The sequence below is a fragment of the Ursus arctos genome, unplaced genomic scaffold, assembly GCF_023065955.2.
Source record: "Ursus arctos isolate Adak ecotype North America unplaced genomic scaffold, UrsArc2.0 scaffold_6, whole genome shotgun sequence".
Taxonomy (NCBI): Eukaryota; Metazoa; Chordata; class Mammalia; order Carnivora; family Ursidae; genus Ursus; species Ursus arctos.
Genome location: NW_026623078.1, coordinates 17,647,559 through 17,669,809, shown reverse-complemented (window position 1 = coordinate 17,669,809; position 22,251 = coordinate 17,647,559). Strand labels below are relative to the sequence as shown.

The following is a 22,251-nucleotide window of genomic DNA, read 5'->3' as shown; positions in this document are numbered from 1 at the left end:
AGTTTGATAAAATAACTAGAATTAATTGTGTTTTTAAATTAAACTAATGGCACTCCTGTCTGCTATGGCTTTCCTTAATATCTGGTACTTTTGTGAGTGAGAGTGTTAGGAACATAAGCTGTGTGTGGATGACAGGCTAAGGATTCCAGCATCGTGTTCAATGAAGGCTGTTGGAGTCCATTTGAGAATATCTAAAATGGAAGCACACCCAAGCAAGAAGGTTGTTCTGTCCTGGAAACTCTTAGGGTCTGTCTCTGTTTTAGCCTCGGCAAAGCACATAGCTGAGAGAATGAACTTTTGGACAGTCATCAACAATAAAGGGTGGCCTGTGTACCCGTGTGTAAGAACGGTGAAGCCTCCTAATGTGGTTATATTTAACATCTCCCTCTCAAGAGTATGTGGCAGATAAAGTCATGATTTAATATCCCTACAAAAATCCAGATTTTTACAAATGTCCTACTCTAGATAATCACTGTGATCGAAGTTTTAGGATATATGTGCATTAATGGAGTGGCGGCCAAATTGTACAGTGTCTATATTAGGTCTCACTGAACCATAGACTTTGGGGATTGAATATAGGAATTAACTTTGCAAGATCCACACAGCAAATACGCCAGCCTATCCTGCAGTGCACCAGTGCAGGATGGCTCTTGATGGCCGTGGGCTGGGGCAGTCTGCATCATGAAGTTCCAACAGTAAGTCATGGAAACAGCCAAGGACGGGTGATAAGTGAATCTGAATTGAAAATCATTTGGGGGTCATATTTGGCATACTGGCATTTTTTTTCACTAACATAATAAAACCCTTCAGATAGCCAAATAAATTTTATTCCCATTTGAACAGCCTCATTTTGTGAGAACAAGTTCAGTAGCCGCTGTGACTAGAGATAGGTGATCCAGCAAGAGATGGAGTTTCACAGAGTTTGTTTGGAAATAAACACAAGTACATCAGTTGTTCAGCCAGAAGTAGCGACAGGTAGGTTCCAATAGGAGTAATGTAATGAAAGAAAATGATTTGGTAAGGGACTCATTTAAAATGAATAGTCATAGCTATGCAATTACTCTTTTCGCTGTTTCTCAATAAACAGAGGAATGATAGGGAATATAATAACTTATTTCATGAAGTCTACACCCAAGCTAAACAAATAGACGTCATCCAGAGCCCATTTCTCATGCTCAAGTATCCTTCCTATCAGAAAGCCCATCCTATTTTCTGAAAAAAAGATTAATAGTGTTTTAACTTGAGTTTCTTCCTCTTTCTCTGGAAGACAAAGAGTATCTGCTATTACAGCTAACTCTTTTGACATCATTGTAGGAATATTAAAGACACATTGTTACACATGAATGGAAATAAACATTTCAGCCCATGTTCAACTTTGAATCACTTCCTTACTATGTTAGTTTATAACGTTAAATGTTTGAGGATGTATTTACTGTGCATATTAGTATGCAGGCAAATAATCTTAAGGGAGTAATTGCAACTAGAAATGCTCTAAGCAGTATTTGGTAAAGCTAAAAGAAACTTAATTAGGAAGGGTCACAGTGAACCTTTGTAGAATAAATGAAAAGAAATGTTTTAAGCCTTTGTAAAACAGTAATGATTCAAGGCAGGACTAAGGCTCTACTGAATTAAAAGTTGGTTTTTTAAACAAACATGAAAGAGCCAGAGTTAGAGTGGGTTTTAGGGTGTTGGTGTAGGGGTCTAATTACTCTTAAGCCAACATGATTTCGATGGAAGCACCAGAAAGCCTCCCTATGCCAACGAAGCTCTTTGACAGTCTATTGTAATGCATTTCAACCAACTTATAAATCATTTTGCAGAGACTAATGATTTATTACTGCTGTAATGAACTTCACAGACATCAATACATTAGTATCCACTTTGAAAAGAAACTTGTCAGGTCCCATTGGAATGATGATCAGTTTACTATTGTTATTAATGACCCTGATCAGCTCTTTGGATCTATGAATAACCTTTTTAGATGACAGAGGTCTTCCATTTGGGGAGAAAATCAATGCATATGTAAAATAAAAGTATATGCTGTTCTTTTTCCAATCCCTTCATCAATGCCAGGGATTGTTAGGTTAAAGCTTCAAAATTATTTTAAAATCTACCTAATTCAATCCTATTAAAATGCTGGTGAATACATCTTTAAAGGACATTGTCATTCCAATTGCTTGTCTCTATGTTACTAAATTATGGTGTTTTCTTTCTTTCTGCTTGAAGCCTCAGCTGGACCCCAGTGGTTTGACTAAAATAGAAATTACCATGTTAGAGCCTTTTTTTTTTTTTAAATGTTCAGTGATGTCAGACATTTGACCTGTGAGGCTTTTAAAACTGACCTTGTTGCTTCTTTCCATTCATTAAACTACAACCTTTGCTCTCTTGTCATAAAAGATAAATGAAGATTCACACAATCTTTGTTTAAGAGAAGATTTATTGTTTACATTAATGTAGATTAAGTGGAAAGATACCAATTATTTTTCAAGTCAATCAGATGTCTTCTTTGAGGTTTCAGTTTATGGCCTGTTTCTCATTATTATAATTTCCATATACTTACTGGAAGTTTTTCAAAAAGTAACATACAAACGAGGAATTGTCATGGAAATCCCACATTCCATACTTTGTCTTAACCAGATAAGCAAGTTTTCAAATATATTTTTTGATAAGTGATTAAAATTGGGTTTTAAAACGGTAACTTTCATTCTATGAGGTTGTCACAATGATTAATTTCCATATAGGATTAAAGGTTTGGAGAAAATTTTGGAAGCAGGGAGATTATTTATACAGTTAGTAGAGAATGGTTTTGAGAAGAGAAGCAATATGAAGAAGTTTCCAGACAGTAAAACTTCCTAAATATTTTAATCTTTGGCCACACAAAAAATACAATAGTGAAATAAATTATTTTTAATGTAAAAATTTTTAAGGTTTAATGGACCACACAAAGAGGATAGAGTGGAATAAGATAGAATTTTTGTAATTGTTTGATCCAAAAGGAAACACATAGATCCTATCATCAAAGTGCTTTATTTTATTGGTGAGAAAACTGAGGCCAGAGAATTTAAGCCATGACTTCCTCTTAGAAGATTACAAACCCCTGGTGACATGGAGTCTGGACCTGGGTGTATGTGTCAACCAGCCAGTGGGGACTTCAGATAGGGACCTTAAACTCTCTGGTTGTTGTCACCCTGGAGCCTAGCACTGTGCCTGGCTCCGCATAGAATTGCTGAGAAGACAGAATAAACAAAAGGAAAACAGACCAGGTGGGTTCCCACATATGACCTTAAAGCCTCTTCTGCTTCTTTGTCTCTCATTTAAACGTCTTATCTTTATCCTCAGGTTTACCTTTATGATGACTTTGCGCAGAAATGGATTTTTAGAGACTTAAAGAGTAGAATCTCCAATTTGGATATTTCTCTCATGAATTCTAGATCATATCAGTAAATAAAGATTGCATGGGACACTGAAGAATCTTAAAGTTGATGGGGACATGGTCCAATTAGCACATGGTCCAATTAGCCCTCTCCCTGTTGCAACAATATATTCTACATCTCCTTCCTGTGCTTTGTCAAGTTTGTACCTTAACATTTTCAGTGATGGAAGCTGATTTTCTTTGCATGGCAGCCCATCCCAGTACCACACAGTCTGTTGTTTAAAGGTCTTTTCTGTTTTGAGTTTGAACTAGCCTTTTCAAATTTTTTTCAAAAATATAGCGACATTGGCTGAGTGTTCTTAGAGGAAATGGGTCAGTTTCTAGTGAAATCGGTCTGATGCATAGACATAGATGTCCTCAAAGACCTAGAACATTGCAGAGCAGAGCAGGGGCCAGGCTCAGTAGAACGTATCTTGTCAAGTTCTCTGGAGTACGCCAGAGCTACCGTGAAATCAGTCACAGTAAGGCAATTTTGACCGCGAGGGGATTGTTCTCAAACACCATTTGAAATTGTTTATTTCCCTGTTGCTGTCCAGTGTGACGGTAGCTACAAGGTGAAGGCAATGCAAAGCAACTCCAGGAAACGAAAATTTCAAGCAAAGGGTATGAGTTAAGACCTTCTTATTCTATACGTAATGCCATCATAATGATAGTGGGTAATGATATTGTGAGGCTGGAGAATGCGAGTGGTTTTCTCTTCCTGTCACCATCCACGGGACTGGTACTGCATCGCAAAGTGGCTACCAGAGTGGGACAGCTGAGTTTTAGGCACAGTTTCTCCATTATGTGACCCTCAGGCCAATGACTGCACTTCTCTGAGTATTGGTTTCTGCCTCCAAAAGAAAAGCGACTATCAAGAATTCCCTATCCACCTTACAGAGCAGTTTAAAGGTAGAGATGATGCTTAATCAAATTGGGTGATACTGACCATAGACCCTTAGCTAGTCTTGATGTCATGGATCGGCATACCTGTCATTTTTCCTGAACTAGTCTGTGGGCTCTTAGTTTCCAAGGCAGTGGTTCTCATGGGTCCATGCAAGGGTGGGTGCTAGGGAGCCCTCAGGTTCTTAGCTCCTCACAAAAATCTGGAAAACCTATGAAATGTTTTTCATGGAGCAAAATTATTCTCTTCGGAGGAAAACTCTTTATTCAGAGATGTCCTTCCCATCTCATTAATGTTCAAATGTCCCTTCTTTTATGAAGGAGTGATAGCAAGACAGTAATTGCATTTGCAATGTACTTATTAAAGAAGCATTAAAAGTTAGTAAATCCTGGTGATTTCCATCACTTTGAAGACACTTTGTTGGTGGTGACATCCTCAAGTTTGGGGATCTGCGTTCTCCAGCTTTAGAGTTCAACTCCCCTGACCCCAGGCTCTAGCACAATGCCTTCTGTGTAGGAGGCCACGATAATTATTCATTGAATAAATTAATCCATTGGCGATGCCTTTCTTTTAGAGGGTAGCTGGTGGAGTAGTCACATTTTAGCATAGCTGCTCGTGGATACCTTCCATATCTGCAACTGAGCTGGTAAAAAGTGGCTCTCAATATGCCCAATAGATCCAGTTGCTTCTTGGCAAGTGATGCTGTATCAAAGCATACAGAACTTAGACGAATAGCATGGAAATTTTATTTGTAGTAAGATTCAAGGCCAATCTTAGGTACATGGAAATACACTTTCAGCTCATGGTTTGTGATGTGCTTTCTCACCATCCCACCCACAGCCTTATTTCTCTCATTTTGCTTTGGTGTGTCTCGCTTTTAGAGTCTAATTCTAGCAGAGAGAGAGAATGCCTGCATTTCCTGTTATTTAATAACCCATCCAGGGGCGCCTGGGTGGCACAGCGGTTAAGCGTCTGCCTTCGGCTCAGGGCGTGATCCCGGCATTCTGGGATCGAGCCCCACATCAGGCTCCTCTGCTATGAGCCTGCTTCTTCCTCTCCCACTCCCCCTGCTTGTGTTCCCTCTCTCGCTGGCTGTCTCTATCTCTGTCGAATAAATAAATAAAATCTTTAAAAAAAATAAATAAATAACCCATCCAGAAAAAAAATAATCATAATAACCCACCCAAATTCTACTAAGAGGGTAGTCATCTGTCGCCCTTTTGGTCTGTTCTCGTGAATATTCCCTCCAGATATAAAAATAAAGTCTTCAGTGTATTAAAACTCTCTTCATCTAATAGTTGTGATAATAGTCTCTTCCTTTGTTGACACACTATTGAATTCTCACAGCCCTGTGAGGTTGGGTTTTCTTATCCACCATTTTACATTTGAGGCACTCAAGCTTGGAGTTGTTAAGTGACCTGCTTGTACCTTCTCCTCTCGGCCCTTTCCTTCCTCTGCAACACCATCATTGACCTTGCTCCCCCAGGACTCTGACTTCTGGGCAGACAGAAGCGACTGGCGCACTGCTGGCTTCAGTACTCTCTTCAGGGCAGCCTGCACCTGCCTTTACCACCTCCAGCCCCAAGAATAATATCTCATTCTAGACCAGTCACTGTGTAAGCTGCTCTAGTTCTCTTCAGGAGTGAATTTCCTGAAGGACCAGTCTTCCTTTTTGAATGTGCCAAGATAGATCTGAACAGTTTTAAAGGACACTGGAGATAATAAAATATAAATTTATTCAGTGCTGTTTCTTACAAGAAAAAAAGAAAGAGAGAGAGAGAAAGAGGTGTCAGAAATAGGTTGCCCCAGTGCCCAGATGACATACTATGTGTGGGTGATTCGAGAGGAAATATTTTTTTAATTCTTAGCAATCAAAAAACTAAGATATGTATCCTGAGACTTGTCATAAAAAGTTGATCCAATAAAGCCTAATTTGTTTTGTAATTTGGTCAGCTACAAGCTCACGGTTTTGTGTGGCTTTGTTTTATTTTGTTTTTAAGAAATGCTTTGTTTGGTACCAGCCAGTCCCTTGGTTTTTGCAGAGAACGTAATGTGGCATTTCCTGAAGGACTAATCAACCACAATGAGGAATTTATTGGACAGCTAGATTACATGGTTGATCACTCTTGGGGCATATATTTGTTTCATTTATAGTAAAGTGTATTTGTTTTATGTAATAACGATGACTCAAAATATGTTGTTCCGCATAGTCCCCAGTTCACAAAATTAGGTAATCCCTTTAAGTCTTTAAGTGAAAATTAGAAAGGTTTCCTTGAAATGTGGTAATGCTCGTTTGGAGAAAATTAATTTTTATTCTGTTGGGAGAACATCTGACTTTTACTTAAAATTCTGGAAGACTGGAGTGCAATTTCTAAATTATATGCACTAATTGACATTTCATTTTAGCCATGATGGCAAAAGTATCTAAAATAAATTACCATAGAAACACTGAAATTCTTAGTTATCATGCCAATAGTCTAGTATGATTTCTGTACCAAATATCAAAGCATCATAGATTCTATAGAATTCTAATTGGAGGCCTTTGCACATGAATGTAGCTCTTAATGGAAATGAGATTTTATTCATTTTCCTTCTGTTGCATTTACCCAAACACAATTCTTATGTGAGGATCTGTCTACTGGCAAAGAATATAATATTCTCAACAAATGCCTTTACAAAGGCTTATTTCCTTTTCAGCCTTGAAAGCTGGAAGCTATAGAAGGGCACTGGGAATGTTACAAGACTCAAAAAATGGACAGAAAAATAGAATTTTTATCAAAGACAAACCAAGCTGACTGTGTTAGGCCAAGAACACATTGCTCTGGTGTCACTGCTGTGAAATAGAATTTGATTGATGATTTCTCTATTTTCAAATAACACCGTTTATCCCAACATTCATCTAAGGATTAAGTCATTCTTTCAGAGCAAATTTTAAAAGAAATATGGGTAAACCCACAAACGGTGAGCATGATTGTGAAGAAAAATGAAGGACCTAAAACACTAAAAATTTCTTTGACTTGCAAAAGGTTGTACTTGGAATTTTAAGAAAGCCTGTTACAGAGTATCTTCTCTGAAGAACGATGTTTGGCCTTGGCCATCTGTGGTTCTCCCCATTCTTCTGACGATAGCATGAACCTAGGGAGGGCGAAGGAAATTTTCAATTTTTTTCTTTTCCCCTAAAAACCACCTAACTTTGAGTCATTGCCTGTTTCCACCTCCCTATAAAGAGGGGGAAAGCATCGTTGTTCTAGATGGTATAAACCTGAAAGTTGATTGCACTGCTAGTGGTGAATTTCAAATCTGAATTCTTCTGAAATCTGAGAGTGAGTCTGTCTGCACTGTGGTTGCTGGGAACCTTTGGATACCTGACACATCCATGTTTGATTCTCTCAAACACTACCCCCCGCCCCCTGCCTTGGAAATAGAGTCAGGATAACCTAAGCTAGGACCTTCACTATCCTCATGACCCTGAACAATCAAAATTAAGCATCTAGAGCAGGCAAAATCAATTGGGAGAATTTTGCAGCTTTTTTTTTTTTTTTAATCGTGTAGGCTTACCCCACATATTCATCGACTTCTGGAATGAAACGGAGGCTGTTAACGGGGATTAAGAAGTGTTTGATAGGCCTGCACATTTTAGTACACTGCGCGAATTCATATTTGCTTTAGATGACAGACATATGTTTTCTTTCTGCCTGAAGAGACTGTTTGTTTTGTGAAGTACAAGTTAAGAGAGACTGAATCTAACCTAGAGGATGTTCTTTCAGATCCTTGATTACATATACCTTTGGTGGTGGAAGCTTTATTGGATTATATGCAGTGCTGTGATTCCACTAACCGTGTGTGCAAACAGCAGGCAAAGTTGCAGTTATTAAAAAGACTCGTTGAGTCTCTGTTTCCCGAGATTGGGAAAGTGAATGTATTTACTGTAATCCGGGGGTACCGGTGCAGAATTAATAAAGTTTAGAGGCAGTTGTGGGCCACACATTCCCTCTAGCACGGCGGTAACTAGCTACATTGATGCTTTTCTTCTCTTGTTGATCCATTTTATTATTTTCAGCGGCACGCCCCTGCTCCAATGCTGTTTCTAATGCATAAAGCCCACGTCGAGATTTTTTATATGTTTACAGAGGAATTATTTGAAAATCGTATACAATGCTGCCATGGACCATCTACACACACCATTGTCATAATTAAGGAAAAGCAAGACACGTGGAAAATCTTCCCGTAATGAAAAACACAGTTGTGAAATTTGGTTTCAGCTTTGACTTCTTTTGTAAACTGAGATCTCAGAAACTAGGGCATAAATCATTCTATAAATGCAATCCTTTAGTCAAAATACAGCCTCCATAAATATTTCAGCAGCATTTGTGATGCTTTTAATTCTACATCATTTCACTTTAGTTCACTTCAAAGCTAAATTATTAATGTGCCTCTTCCTAAAAGTTCAAAACGTAATATACTGAAGAGACTTTACTAATTGGAATTCAGAACATTCTCTGCATGTCTGAAAGTATATTGTTCATGTTTATTTGCATTTCCAGGAGAAAAATAGAGCTGGCTAGGCCATGTTGTAACTATTTCCTTCCGCCCAGCAGTGTCGGGCATAAAACGATGTGGAATTAAAATGCTCAAATGTGAGTTTTTATTCCAGCCTTTCAAGTGCCCTTCTTTTACGCTCCTTAAACCCCTAGACCCCCGTGCTACCCGCTAGCCGCACAAGGCTGGGAGTCTGTATTTTTTTTTGCCCCACGGAAAAGGACCCCTGTCCTACTCTCCTGAGCAAAATCGCATTTGCTCAGTGAAACTGATCCCATCAAGTCTAAGAGGAAAGTAATCAGATTAAAGTAATTCAGAGATATGAATGATTGCAGCCAGCCTCATATACTTACAGTTGCCGCATTTCTGCCCCCCACATTTGAAAAAAGGAAAATACTAATGCAAATTAGTGGATTGTTTCAAGATGCATTTTACCGAAGGTACTTCGAGTCTGGGGAACTTGTATAGGCCACCTCAAGTCATAACACATTCTGTTCTGCTCACCAATACCCAGTATTTGCCTATTTAGCAACTTTGTTCTCATGATGAAATTCAGACTGATATGTATACACACACACGCACACACACACACACAATTTCTATCATATACTGTTAGATAAATATCTGTATTTTCACTCCGGGGTACTTAGCTTCCTCTTAATACATCAGCAGCAGCATCTTTTCTTTAAAAAAAAACAAAAAAACAAACACACACACATAAAAAGGAATCTGTACGTTATCACGTGTATTTTGTGGAACTGGTTCAGCGTGTGAAATATCTCTTTAACTAGTTTTATAATCAAATATTATGACCTGAAAGAAAAAAATGAGACATTCTTGGAAACGTTATTGAATATTTTGGGTTAAGCATACAAAGAAAAAAATAATCTAGGAGAATATGAGAGCTAGGTCTGTCTGTCTTAAGCACCAATGACAACCTTGATGAAGCTAACTGAAAGCTGTTCATTCATTCTTTCGTAATTCGTGCAATATACATACCTTGAGCTACAGTCCCCAAACAGGAAAACTTCAGGAATCACCTAGTCTTGCCCCCATATTTTAAAGAACAAAAACTGAAGCTCAGAAACAAGTGGCATTTGCCAGCTATGGCTAACCTAGAGCAGAATCCAGAACTTCTGACCCTGCCCAAACTTTCACCAGGGCATGAGACACACCCTCAGCTCTCACCATTTTCTCTCCTTGGATACAAAACCAATTGCCGAAGAATGCAGTCAAAATTATTAAAGATATTTAACCAGAAGAATTTGAATTTGAATTATTCTAATGCACAACCATGAGATTATAAACTGTGGACTTTCTTTTTTAAGATTTATTTATTTATTTGAGAGAGAGAGAGAGTGCTGGGGGAGTAGTGGAGGGAGGGAGAAAATTTCAAACAGACTTCACACTGAGTGCAGAGCCCAATACAGGGCTCGATCTCATGACCTGAGCCGAAATTAAGAGTTGGAACTTTAACCAAGTGAGCCACTCAGGTGTCCCAAGTTGTGGACTTTTAACTTTATTAGCGCTCTATTTTTTGTTTGTCTTACTAGTCTAAAAGAAAATCACTTTTCTGAGTCTACACTATCATGGAGATTGCCCTTAAAAACAAACAAAAAAAATCACTGACCTCCAAACATCATCTCTGAGAAACTTTATGTCAGAGAGAACGTGCAGAATATTGAGTTACTCTGTGCTAGTGCAATCCTCTCTTGGTAGACAGTCCACATAATATCTTCACCCCCGAGGTCTTCAAGTGGCTTCAGAAGAGTTTCTAAGGAAGATACATTTTCGACTCTGCAGAATGTATAACACGCACGCTTGCTCACCATGTTAGGAAACACTTTCTCTATTTAAAATAAATAAATAAATAAATATAAAAGAATGTCTCATTGGTAGGCTTTCCATGTGTGATGCAGAAGCAGTGACAGAAGTCACCACCAGCAAGGTCTTGTCCTTAGTCCCAAACACTAAAAGGTACTATTGAAAGGGACTGTAAACTGTGATTTGTACTTAAAAGTCCTTCTAGGTGCTCACTGGCTCCTGGGACGAATGAAATTTGTGAATTCTCCTCTTGAATGCGTAGCTTCAGAGTGGAAAAGATAAAGACACAATCCACAGAGTTCTGAGTGATAACAGAGAGTCCAGCCTTCCAGTGTTGGACACCCTGCATACTTTTGTATCCTTTGCAACTTTATTTTCTGCTCCTAAACATTCTTAATGTCATCATAACTGTGTTGTGAATGCAAGGAAATAAAAATTAATTTTGCCTTCAATATTTTGCAATATTTTTTGCAATTTTTAGACATCCTTCTTTAGGAATTGAGTCTAAAACAAATAGACTTTCTTCTCTCAATAAATAGTACACGATTCTCTTTCTTGGCTCTGGCTTTCTACTCTTGGCTCAGAAATGCCTCAAGTAGGTGATTCCAGAAACCAGCATTACCTTAGTGCTCACAAAGTCTTTAGGAAGCCAAAATGTTCTTGGGAACACACATATTCCTACCACCGTCTACCCACACACACTCAAAACACCCTTCACACTTTTCCTTCTCCAAAACAAAATAAAAATTCCATCATTCTGAAAAGGCACTCCTGTATTTCTGTGGAAATGAAAAAATTTCCCTTAAGAAAATTTTAATAGCAAAGTTTTAAAAATCAACCAGGGAAAACAAAAACATGGATGGACTCATTAATACATTTCCAACACTTAGAAAACCCGTAGAATGTATGCCAAGCATAGACGGATGAAGTCCCTCACTGTAGACTCACTAGTCAGGTAAAAGGAACACTCTCGAAGTTTGTTTGCCTTCAGTGTGATTGATAATAGGGCCCACATCCTGTAACACTTGGCCAACAATAGGTGTTCATCTATCATGGTGAGAAAAGCTTCCTGGCATTCATGTTATGTATTCTTTTCAGAAGTGACAAGTCACTCAGGAAATTTCTGGTTTCTGCCCTTAAACAGATCGTGGAGGAGAAATATCCAATACTCATGGAAACTCTCAGCAGCTAGAGAGCTCAATAGAGTCTCCCTGAAGAGCAAAGAACAGGGGCCCCTGGGTGGCTCAGTCGGTTTAGTGTCTGCCTTTGGCTCAGGTCATGATCCCAGGGTCCTGATATCCAGCCCTGCATCAGGCTCCCTGCTCAGCAGAGAGTCTGCTTCTCCCTCTCCCTCGGTCCCTCCCCTGCTTGTGCTCTCTCTTGCTATCTCTCTCTCTTAAATAAATAAGTAAAATCTTAAAAAAAAAACAAAACAGCAAACAACAAACATAGTCAGATATTCTACCAGTATACACACAGTTTCCAACTTACCATTGTTCGACAAGATTTTTCACTGAGACACCTGGGCGGCTCAGTGGGTCGTCTGCCTTTGGCTCAGGTCATGATCCTGGATTCCCCGGATGGAGCCCTGCCTGCATCGGGCTCCCTGCTCAGAGGGAAGTCTGCTTTTCCTTCCGTCCCTCACCCTACTCTTGTGCTCTCTCTCACTCTCTCTCAAATAAATAAATAAAATCTTTTTTTAAAAAAAATATTTTTTACTATATGATGGTACAAAAGCAGTACACACTCAGGAGAAATTGCTCTTGGAATTTTGAGTTTGAATCATTTCCCAGGCTAGCGATATGCAGTACAATCCTCTCTCGTGATGCTGGGCAGGCTCAGTGGCCGCAGTCACATGATTGTGAGGGTCAACCACGATACACTTAACAACCATTCTGTTCTTCACTCTAAGTATAGTATTCAATAAATTGCAGAAGGTATTCAACACTTGATTGGAAAATAGATTTTGTGTTAGATGATTTTGCCCAACGTGGGCTACTGTGTTTGGAGCTCTTTTTAAGGTAGGCTAAGCTGTGATGTTTGGTAGGCTGGGGGGTTAAATGCATTTTTGACTTATTGTGATATAACCCCATCGTAAGTCAAAGATCTGTACTAGGATGCAGTCTATTACTAGGATCTTCCACAGATGTTTAGTAGAAGGTGAGCACCTTATTTCTGAATGCTCCCAACAAATGCCAGCGCAGTGAGCACTTGGTGGGTGGGGACGTTGACAAAATTCCAGTGTTAACATTTTCAGCCTCACGGTGATTCATGCGTGTGAGATTGTAATCTGCAGAGAACTTCTTTCTACATCCAACTAAGGTTTTTAGAAGGTAGTAGAAAGATTAGGACACAATAGTTACTTGGCCAACAGAGCAAATGAGCAAATAAATATCCAGTCATTTTGGGGGGGAGGACCAATGTTCTCTCAGTGTTTGGACCTGTGATCGCAGCCCTGTGTGCACTTTGTAGTATGAACCACAGCCACAAAACTCTGTCTATGCATATTTTCTTTCAACTTCTTTAAACAGTGCAAGAAGTTAAAGATTCTTATGAGACAAACTGAAGGAAGATTCTTTATACATGCTTGCAATATTTTTTTTAATCTTTAACAGCATCATTCTGTCATAATTAGGCAGCAAGTTTTTAAATAGCATATCTTTATTCAGTCTTTCCAGAGCATTAAATTTGATTTATACAGAAACAATTCTCTTTGCATGCATGCAGATTTAATCAGTTTGTATGTTATTTGAATAAATGTTGCAATTGCATTAGTAAGTATGATGGCATAAACAGGTTTGGGAACTAATATACTTGATTCTTGGTTAGCATATAGCTCAGCTTCTAGAAGTAAAACTGGGCCAGTTTAAAAAATTGTGGGTTTTTTTTTAATTTTAGAGAAGTTTTAAATTTACTAAATTATTGTGAATATAGTACAGAGGGTTGCTACATGCCCCTGACCTACTTCCCCCTATTATCTACATCTTACGTGAGTATGGTATATTTGTCACATATAATTCACTCCTATTGATACATGATTTTTATCTAAAGTCCATACTTTATTTAGATATCCTCAGGTTTCCCCCAATGTCTCCTTTCGGTCCCAGGATACCATGCAGCCTGGCACATTACGTTTCGTTGTCATATCTCCTTAGGCTCCTCTTGGGCTGTGGCAGATTCTCAGATTTTCCTTGTTTTTGACAACTTTGATAGTTTTAAGAAGTATGGTCAGGTATTTTGTAGAATGTCCCTTGACCAGGATTCACCTGATGTTTTTTTCACAATTAGATTGGAGTAATGGGTTTCCAGAAGGAAAACCACAAAGTGCCATTCTCATCAGATCATGCCAAGCGTTCATATTATATCACTTATCCCGGTTGATGGTAACCTTGACCTTGGGGCTGAAGTAGTGTTTGTCAGGTCTCTGCGCTGTAGAGTTACTATTTTGTTTTATTTTAATCCTCCCTTCCCATATTGCATTCTTTGCAAGAAAGTCATTATGTGCAGCCGACATTTAAGGAGTGGGGAGTTATGATTCCCAGGCTTGAAGGTGAGTATCTCCATAAATGATTTGAAATTCTTCTGAATTGGAGACTTGTCTATTCTTTCCCATTTATTTATTTGTTTGTTTATCCATTCATTTACTTTTTTCATTATGGACCCATGGGTATTTATTTTTATACTTTGGGTTATAATCTAATACCATTTTATCTATCTCTTCATCTATCTATCTATCTATCTATCAATCAATCAATCACTCATCTATCAATCATCTCAAAGTGTTCCAGCTTGGCTACTGGGAGCTCTTCCAGTTGGCTTCTGTATCCCTCTAACAAACATCCATGACTGTGTGTGTGTGTGTGTGTGTGTGTGTGTCTGTGTTTGTGTGTCTGCGTATTTGTTGTTTGTTTTTGTATTTTGGACACTTTCTTATTTTCTGTCACTACAAAATACTGCAGGTTCATCTTATACTTTTCTGTTCCTGTCTTAGAATCAGCTCTTTCTCCAAGGAGCCCTGGTTCCTTTTATTAGAAAATGGTATCAGAAACTCAGATCTGGGGCGCCTGGGTGGCTCAGTCGTTAAGCGTCAGCCTTCGGCTCAGGGCGTGATCCCGGCGTTATGGGATTGAGCCCCACATCAGGCTCCTCTGCTATGAGCCTGCTTCTTCCTCTCCCACTCCCCCTGCTTATGTTCCCTCTCTCGCTGGCTGTCTCTATCTCTGTCGAATAAATAAATAAAATCTTAAAAAAAAAAAAAAAAGAAACTCAGGTGTGGGCACTCAGCAGGCTCACTGCTACTGGGGTTTCACAGCTTCCAGGACCTCTCAGGTGACAGAGCAGGGGGCTATATGCATGAATATTAACCTGTATTTATACACACATCTATAAAGGTTTCTATATGTAGCCATCTGTGTCTATATTAAGCTCAATAATACTTCATACTGGTGTCTTCAACTCCAATCCATTGCCACAGAGCCTTCTGCCCTTGCTTATCTGTAACCTCCCACAACAATAGTGAGAAGCCTGGCCCCACTGTCTACTCTCCATTTACTTTATTGTCCCATTCCAAGCACCATGTATCGCAGTATCAGAATTGGTAACCCATACTCCTGTGGGAGACAATTTTATCCACTGGGATGACAGTTCCTTTTGCCTTTTGTCTGATAAACTACTCATGTCCAAAGTTACTTAGGTCAGCAACTTCTTACCCATGTCCTTATTGAGATTGGTTCATATATTTGCAATACATGAAGATTCTTTTGTCATATTCTTCTTTCCATCTAGGGATTCCCCAACCTCCTAAATATTTTTTTAATTTGCATACATGAAGATTTATTTCGTGTGCCACAAAGTTCTGTAGGTTTTGGCAAAAGCTTAATGTCCTGTATCCACCATTACTGTATCATACAGAATAGATTCACTACCCTAAAAAATTTCTTTTGTTTTACCTATTTAACCACTTCTTCCTCCTGAACACCCAACCATCGGTGTTTATCGTCTATGTAGTTTTCCCTTTTCCAAAATGTTGTATAACTGGAATTACACAGTATATAGTTTTATCTGACTGGCTTCTTTCACTTAGCAATATACATTTTCTCATGGCTTGATAGCTTATTTTTTTATCACTGAATAATATTCCATTGTATGGATATACTAGAGTTTATTTATCCATACACTTATTGAAGGATTTTTTTTTTTTTTGGTGATTATGAATAAATCCACTACAAACATTTGTGTGCATGTTCTTGGGGGGGCATAAGTTTCATATAAATTGGGTAATTACCTAGGACTGTATCAATACATTGTTTGCTAAGACTGTGTTAATTTTTTAGAAACTGTTAAAATGTCTTCCAAATGTCTTCCATTTTGCATTCCCTCTAGCACTGAATGAAACATCTTGTACATGTTTTTCTTTTGCATATGTATGTCTAATAGTTTCAGCATCATTTGTTCAAAAGATTTTATTTCTCCATTGAATTGCCTTTGCTCTTTTGCCAAGGATCAGTGACCATATTTGTATGAATTTATTTCTGGGCTATCTGTTCTATTCCATTAATCCATGTGTTTTTTCCTTTGCCAATACCACTCTATCTTCATTACTGTAGCTTGATAGTAAGTCTTGAAATCAGGCAGAGTAAGTCGTCCAACTTTGTTCTTCTGCAGTATTCTGTTGACTCTTCTAGGTCCTTTGTTTTCCATGTAAACTTCAGAACCAGTGTTCCTATAGGTTTGAAATGGCTTGCTGAGATTTGATTGGGATTACATTGGATCTATAGATCAAGTTGGGAAGAACTGACATCTTAACAATATTGAGTCTTTCCATCCTTGACCACAGATTATTTAGGTCTCATTGAATTTTTTCTTCAGTATTCTTAGTTTTCTGTATGTAGATCCTGTATATTTCATTACATTTATGCCTAAATATCTCATTCTTGGAATGCTATTATAAGTAACTTTTTTAAGTTTCAAATTCCAATTTTTCACTGCTCATATATAAGAAAGCTTCAGATCCTTCATACTTACTTCACTTGCTTATTATTTCGAAGAGGTTTGTTGTTGTTGAATCTTTGGGATTTTTTCTTCATAGACAATCATGTCACCTGCAAATAGAGACGGTTTTCTTTCTTTCTTTCTTTCTTTCTTTCTTTCTTTCTTTCTTTCTTTCTTAGCTGTATAGTCCTTTATTTCCTTTTATTGTTCTATCGCATTAACTAAGACTTTCAGTATAACATTAAATAAGAGTGGTGAAAAGGGACATCTTTGCCTTGTTTCCAATTTAAGGGGAAAACATCCAGTTTTTCACCATTGAGTGTGATGTTAGCTGAAACATCATACTCAGTGAAACATAGATTTTTAAAATGAAGTTAAGTTCCTTCCTATTACTAGTTTGCTAAAGGTTTTTATCATTAATGGGTTTAGATTTTGTCACATGCCTTTTCTGCATCTATTGATATGATCATATGATTTTTCTTTTTTAGTCTGTTTTTTTCATTGACTATGTTTGACATATAACAGTGTAAATTTAGGGTGCAAAATGTGTTACTTTATTACATCATATATTGCAATATCATTGCCATTGTAGTGATATTTATCACATCACATAATTATAGTACAATATTGCTTCTATTCATTACACTGTGCATTTGATCACTGTGGCTTATTTACTACTTGATACAAGTTTGTACCTTTAACATCAATTTTTATCCCCCTGCCTGCCTTTCTTTAGCCTGGTGAAGTGTTGGATTACATAGATAGATTTCCTAATGTTGAGCTAGCTTTGCATACTTAGAATAAATTCTACTTGTTTGTGATATATAATTCTTGTTATACATCGTTAGATTCAACTTGTAAATATTTTATTGAAGATTTTTGCATTTATCTTTATGAGAATGACTGGTCAGTGGTTTTCTTATAGGGTTTTTAATCTATAGTGGTATTAGGAAATGTAGGGTCTTGTAATGTGGTTTAGGAAATGTTTCCTCTGTTTCTGGAGATATTATGGAGAATTGGTATGATTTCTTCCACAAACGTTTGGTAGAAACTACATGGACCTGGTGAGTCTTTTTTGGAAGGCTGTCAATTATTGGTTAGTCAATTTAATAGATGCAGGATTTTTGAAGACCAAGAGTCATGGTTTTATTCTCATCTTACCCAACACCTCCGTCATGTTTGGTGGATGAAGGCTCCTCCATTCTTGATCCTCTATTAATTAATAATCTCCTGGGGCTCACAAGAAATAACTTTTTCATCGGTCTACCCACAGAAAAGCCGGTCAAGTGGCTCATTGTCAGTTGGCAATTCTGTACCATAACCTCGTGGCATGAAAACTCGCATGAAAATCCACAAACTAGACAGAGCTCTCCGGGAGAGCTTGGAGCTTTACCAAATGGCTCTGTATTCAACTGCTACGGTATAATTCTCCTCTTCAAGCCCAGTTCTTCAGTGTGCCTGAGTTTGGCACTGAGAACAGAGGAGTAAAAAAACACAGGCAAGGGACCCTGACCTCATAATTTGGATTCTGCTCAGGGGAGTCAAGTAAACCCGAAACACACTGAGTGGGGCACACTGGCACCACCTGGGAACTGCTAGAAATGCTGAATCCCAGGCCCTTCCAAGACTCCCTGAATCAGAGTCACATTTTAAGAAGATCCCTAGGGAGTCCTTTGCATGTTGAAGTTTGCAGAGCCCCACCCTAGATTGTGATAAATGGCGATCATGCTGTGAAAATGTTGCCTGGGTTGAGAAGGATGGATCCACTCTTATAGGCTTATCAGGGCAAATCTCTCTGAGGAGGTTGCCCTTGAGATACTGAAGCGTAGAGCCTTGTTCGTCCGGACCCCTCTCCCTTTAGTTCCTCCACCCCCCCACCCCCTTCCCTGTTGCTCCCCCTGCCCTCCACCCCACCAAATCCAGGCTGACCCCTGCATTTGTGTCACATGCTGTGAGCATCCAAGGAAAGTTCTGATGGAGGGAGGCAAGAAACATAAGCGCCCCAAAAGCTATCTCCCTGTTTCATTTAAAAAGGAAAACATTAATATATAAATATTTATAGTCTTCAACTAAAATACCCCTGGCCTGTGAAAGGGGAAATAAAATATAATACACTTTTTTAAAAGGTTCTGACTTCTGTCTTTTCCGAGAGCACTTTTTTTCTTAAGAAAATAAATCGTAACTGAAAAATTCTATTAGCGTCTATAAATGTAGATGCAGAAAAATGATCAGATTGTTTTAAATTTAAAAACTGCAAGGTAGATATTCTTTCTTGCTTCCTTGTAATAGGCTCTAAACTTCAATGATGTGAGTTTTTCTCTTTTCCTTCAGTTGATCAATGTAATTGAGATTTTTCCCATTTATTGGAGCTGTCATCTTGTGGTCATATAATTATGCTAGAGATATTAAATACGTTTTAGACACAAAATTGTAAATACAGTATAGAAGAACCATGAACTTATTTCCATATCATTAAACTACATTTTACCCATGAGCAAAGTGCATTTTTCATCACTTACAAGAAATATTCTGCCTGCAGTGGTACCTATATTTAACATCCTTAACAGCCCCTTGATCTGACATTGCTATTTGCATTATTTTATCATCAGGGAATAAAGGACAGCAGAGTTGCAAGTATCAATATATATAACTGACCAGTGAGTAAGATTCTAATTATATTCAAAACTGCCATTCTGCCAATTAACGCTTTTTCCGGATGCAAGGTATCATTTTGGGAAAAAATGCACCTAAGTTAAGCTTCCCCCCTGGCATTACATAAGAAAAGAATAGAAAGAGTAAAAGTTGAAAGTAAGTTCTAATACAACAGCTGTTCTTAGCAGTTACTTTGTTGCAATAAGTTTTTCACACTAAATAATTTTTATTCTGGTGACATTGAGATGTTTGGGGTTCATCAGCTTAGCCATTAAGCAAATCCTACAAAAATTCATCCTTTCCAATGTGCAGAACTTTGCTCCTGTTGGTCTTTCCTTTTGAACCAAAGCTTGATGAGTGTGTCAGTTAGTGTAACTTCTCATACAACACGCTCTGTATAACTGTATGCAAGTAAAAACGTTTATGATACAGAATTTTATTGTTTAAATAGCTCTGTTAGTATATGGATTTAGCCTCAAAATAGACTTTTAGGCTTTATCTGAGGTGATGGTAGTCCTTTTTTCGTGCTCAAATATGTGAATGTTATTATTAAAATTTATGAAATAAAATAATAAAATAACAAATTGAATATTACTTCTAATTTTAAAAAATAGCCCCCTGGCAGATTAAAATATTTATTAACAAGAGTCCAACCAAACAAACTTCTCAGCTAACTATTATTTTCTTTTCCTTTCTTTTATTTTTCTTTTTGCACATAGCACTTTAAAGATCTGGAATGCACGCCCTAGGAGTGCCTGGATGGTATACTCAGATAAGCCTCTGACTCTTGATTTCTGCTCAGGTCATGATTTCAGGGTTGGGAGATGGAGCCCCACCTTGGGCTCCACGATTAGCAGGGAGTCTGCTTCGGTTTCTCTCCCTCTCCATCTGCCCCTCCCACTCATGCTCTCTCTCTCTCTCTAATAAATGAATAAATCTTTACCAAAAAAATGCATTTATTAGAAGGAGTGTGTCCACAGATCAGCAAACAATAAGTCCATATTCCACAGCTACAAAATGGCAAAATGATTATTAAGAGAAAAATTCATGCTCTTGAACTCCTTCAAGATTCATGATAAAAAAAATATTTATTCCATTTCATTTAGAATCAGGTGTTTAACTGCTGCAGGAAAGTGTGCAAAGACACTCTAGAACAGTTTTCAGCAAGAATTAAAACAAAACAAAATACCAAGGCACTAAATTAAATTTAAATTAAAAAGGACACCACTTTCCTGAGAATTTTTAGACATTTTACTGAAATTATGTTACCCAGATTATGGGCATGAATATTAAGAGCTACTGCTAACTTAATTGAAATCTTATTCTAAGATCGCCTCCCTGTCGGGGCAGGGCCCACATTAGAATTATTATAATCTAACACGGATCCATCACCCTCATGTGGTCGAACCCTTTGTAGACTATGGCCTAAAAGGCGCCCCCTACTGTGCTTTAAGGTCAGCGGCTCCCCAGAGTCCCAGCCATCCACTTCTTCAGGGAGAACAAGAAGGAGAGACACCACTTAATGATTAAGCAGGTGGAAAAAGTTGTCTTCATCAAAAATTGAATGTAATGTGCAGAAACATCTTCTTTCCTGATAAAAGTTCCTGATACCAGCCCTCATAAAACCCATCAAGCATCCATTTAGTGTTTTACTATGAGAGGGAAAGAATACATATTTTTAAGCAAATGATGTCCACTCAGTGCTCATTCCCCACAGCGAATCTGTCTTATACTCCTTGTACTTTTCCTTTTTGTCCAGAGAGTTGTGAAGCATTCACATAATTAATCCAGGAGCCCAGCCTAGACCACAGAAAGACTTGTGCCTTCTCACCTCTCTTGCAGAGCGTTTTGTTTTTCTTTTTCCTTCGGGATAACGTCTGTCACTAACAGGTGAATGGCAATGATTGACAAGTGGGGCAAATATTAAGAAAAGTTTTGATCAAAGTGTTTGAGTTGCTTGTTCTGTGAAAGCATAGTTTTTGTGGCAACATTGGTAGCTTAATGAAAGGAATGTTGCAGGGACCCCGATCCAAATAACTGTGTCGGGTTGCTCATAACTGTTTTTCAGGGCCCAGTGTAAAAAGTTATTTTTGAAACCGTAGGCCCATAGTTAGGGTTTGATAAAATGGTCTCTCTGCTAATGTAGCATCAAGTGCTAGTGTGCTTTATGGGTTACAACAACCTGATACTTCAGAATATTTTGACAGATAGTCTTGAAACTACAAAGTCTCTAGCAATCCTAAAACTTAAAAGGTAAAACCTTGAACACTCAAATTGCTCATTCCCAAGCAGAAATCAAACTATCAGATTACTCTCAGTCACACTTTTTTTTAAAATATGATTTGATTGTGTATTGAATGGTTAAGGTTTACTTGACTGGAAAACCCACACGATTTTTTGTTCAGTTTTTTCACAGTATCTTAGACAAATGGACACTTTTATGAAACTATAGCAAGTATAGTTGACCGTTCAACAATCAAATGTTGTATCTTAGTGTTCATCATATTGCCTTCAGAGGTCAGTTCCCATTTATTTCCACTTTTCAAATATCTTCCTATTTAAAAAGCATTTTTTTATTGCAGTATAGTTGACACACAATATCACTTAGCTTCAGGGGTACAACAGAATGAATGGACAAGTCTCTACGTTATGCTGTGCTCACCACAAGCGTAGCTACCATCTGTCACCACTCAATGCCAAAACAGTACTATTGACTGTATTCCCTGTGCTGTGCTTTCCCCCCCAACCCTCCCCCCGACTTATTCATTCCATAACTGGAAAACTGTATCTGCCACTTCCTTCACCGTTCACCGTTTTGCCCATCTGCCCCACCTCTGGCAACCATCAATCAGCTCGTTCTCTGTTTTTATCAGTCTGTTTCTGCTTTTGTTTGCTTGTTTTGTTTAAAAAGCATCCTTAGTTCTCCGTG

The 22,251-nt window shown here is 38.1% G+C and overlaps 1 protein-coding gene across 1 annotated transcript in view; it reads left to right on the top strand.

Moving 5' to 3' along the window:
• Positions 1-22,251, top strand: part of TOX (thymocyte selection associated high mobility group box) — a 292,831-nt gene that overhangs the window by 210,657 nt on the left and 59,923 nt on the right. The window lies entirely within an intron of this gene.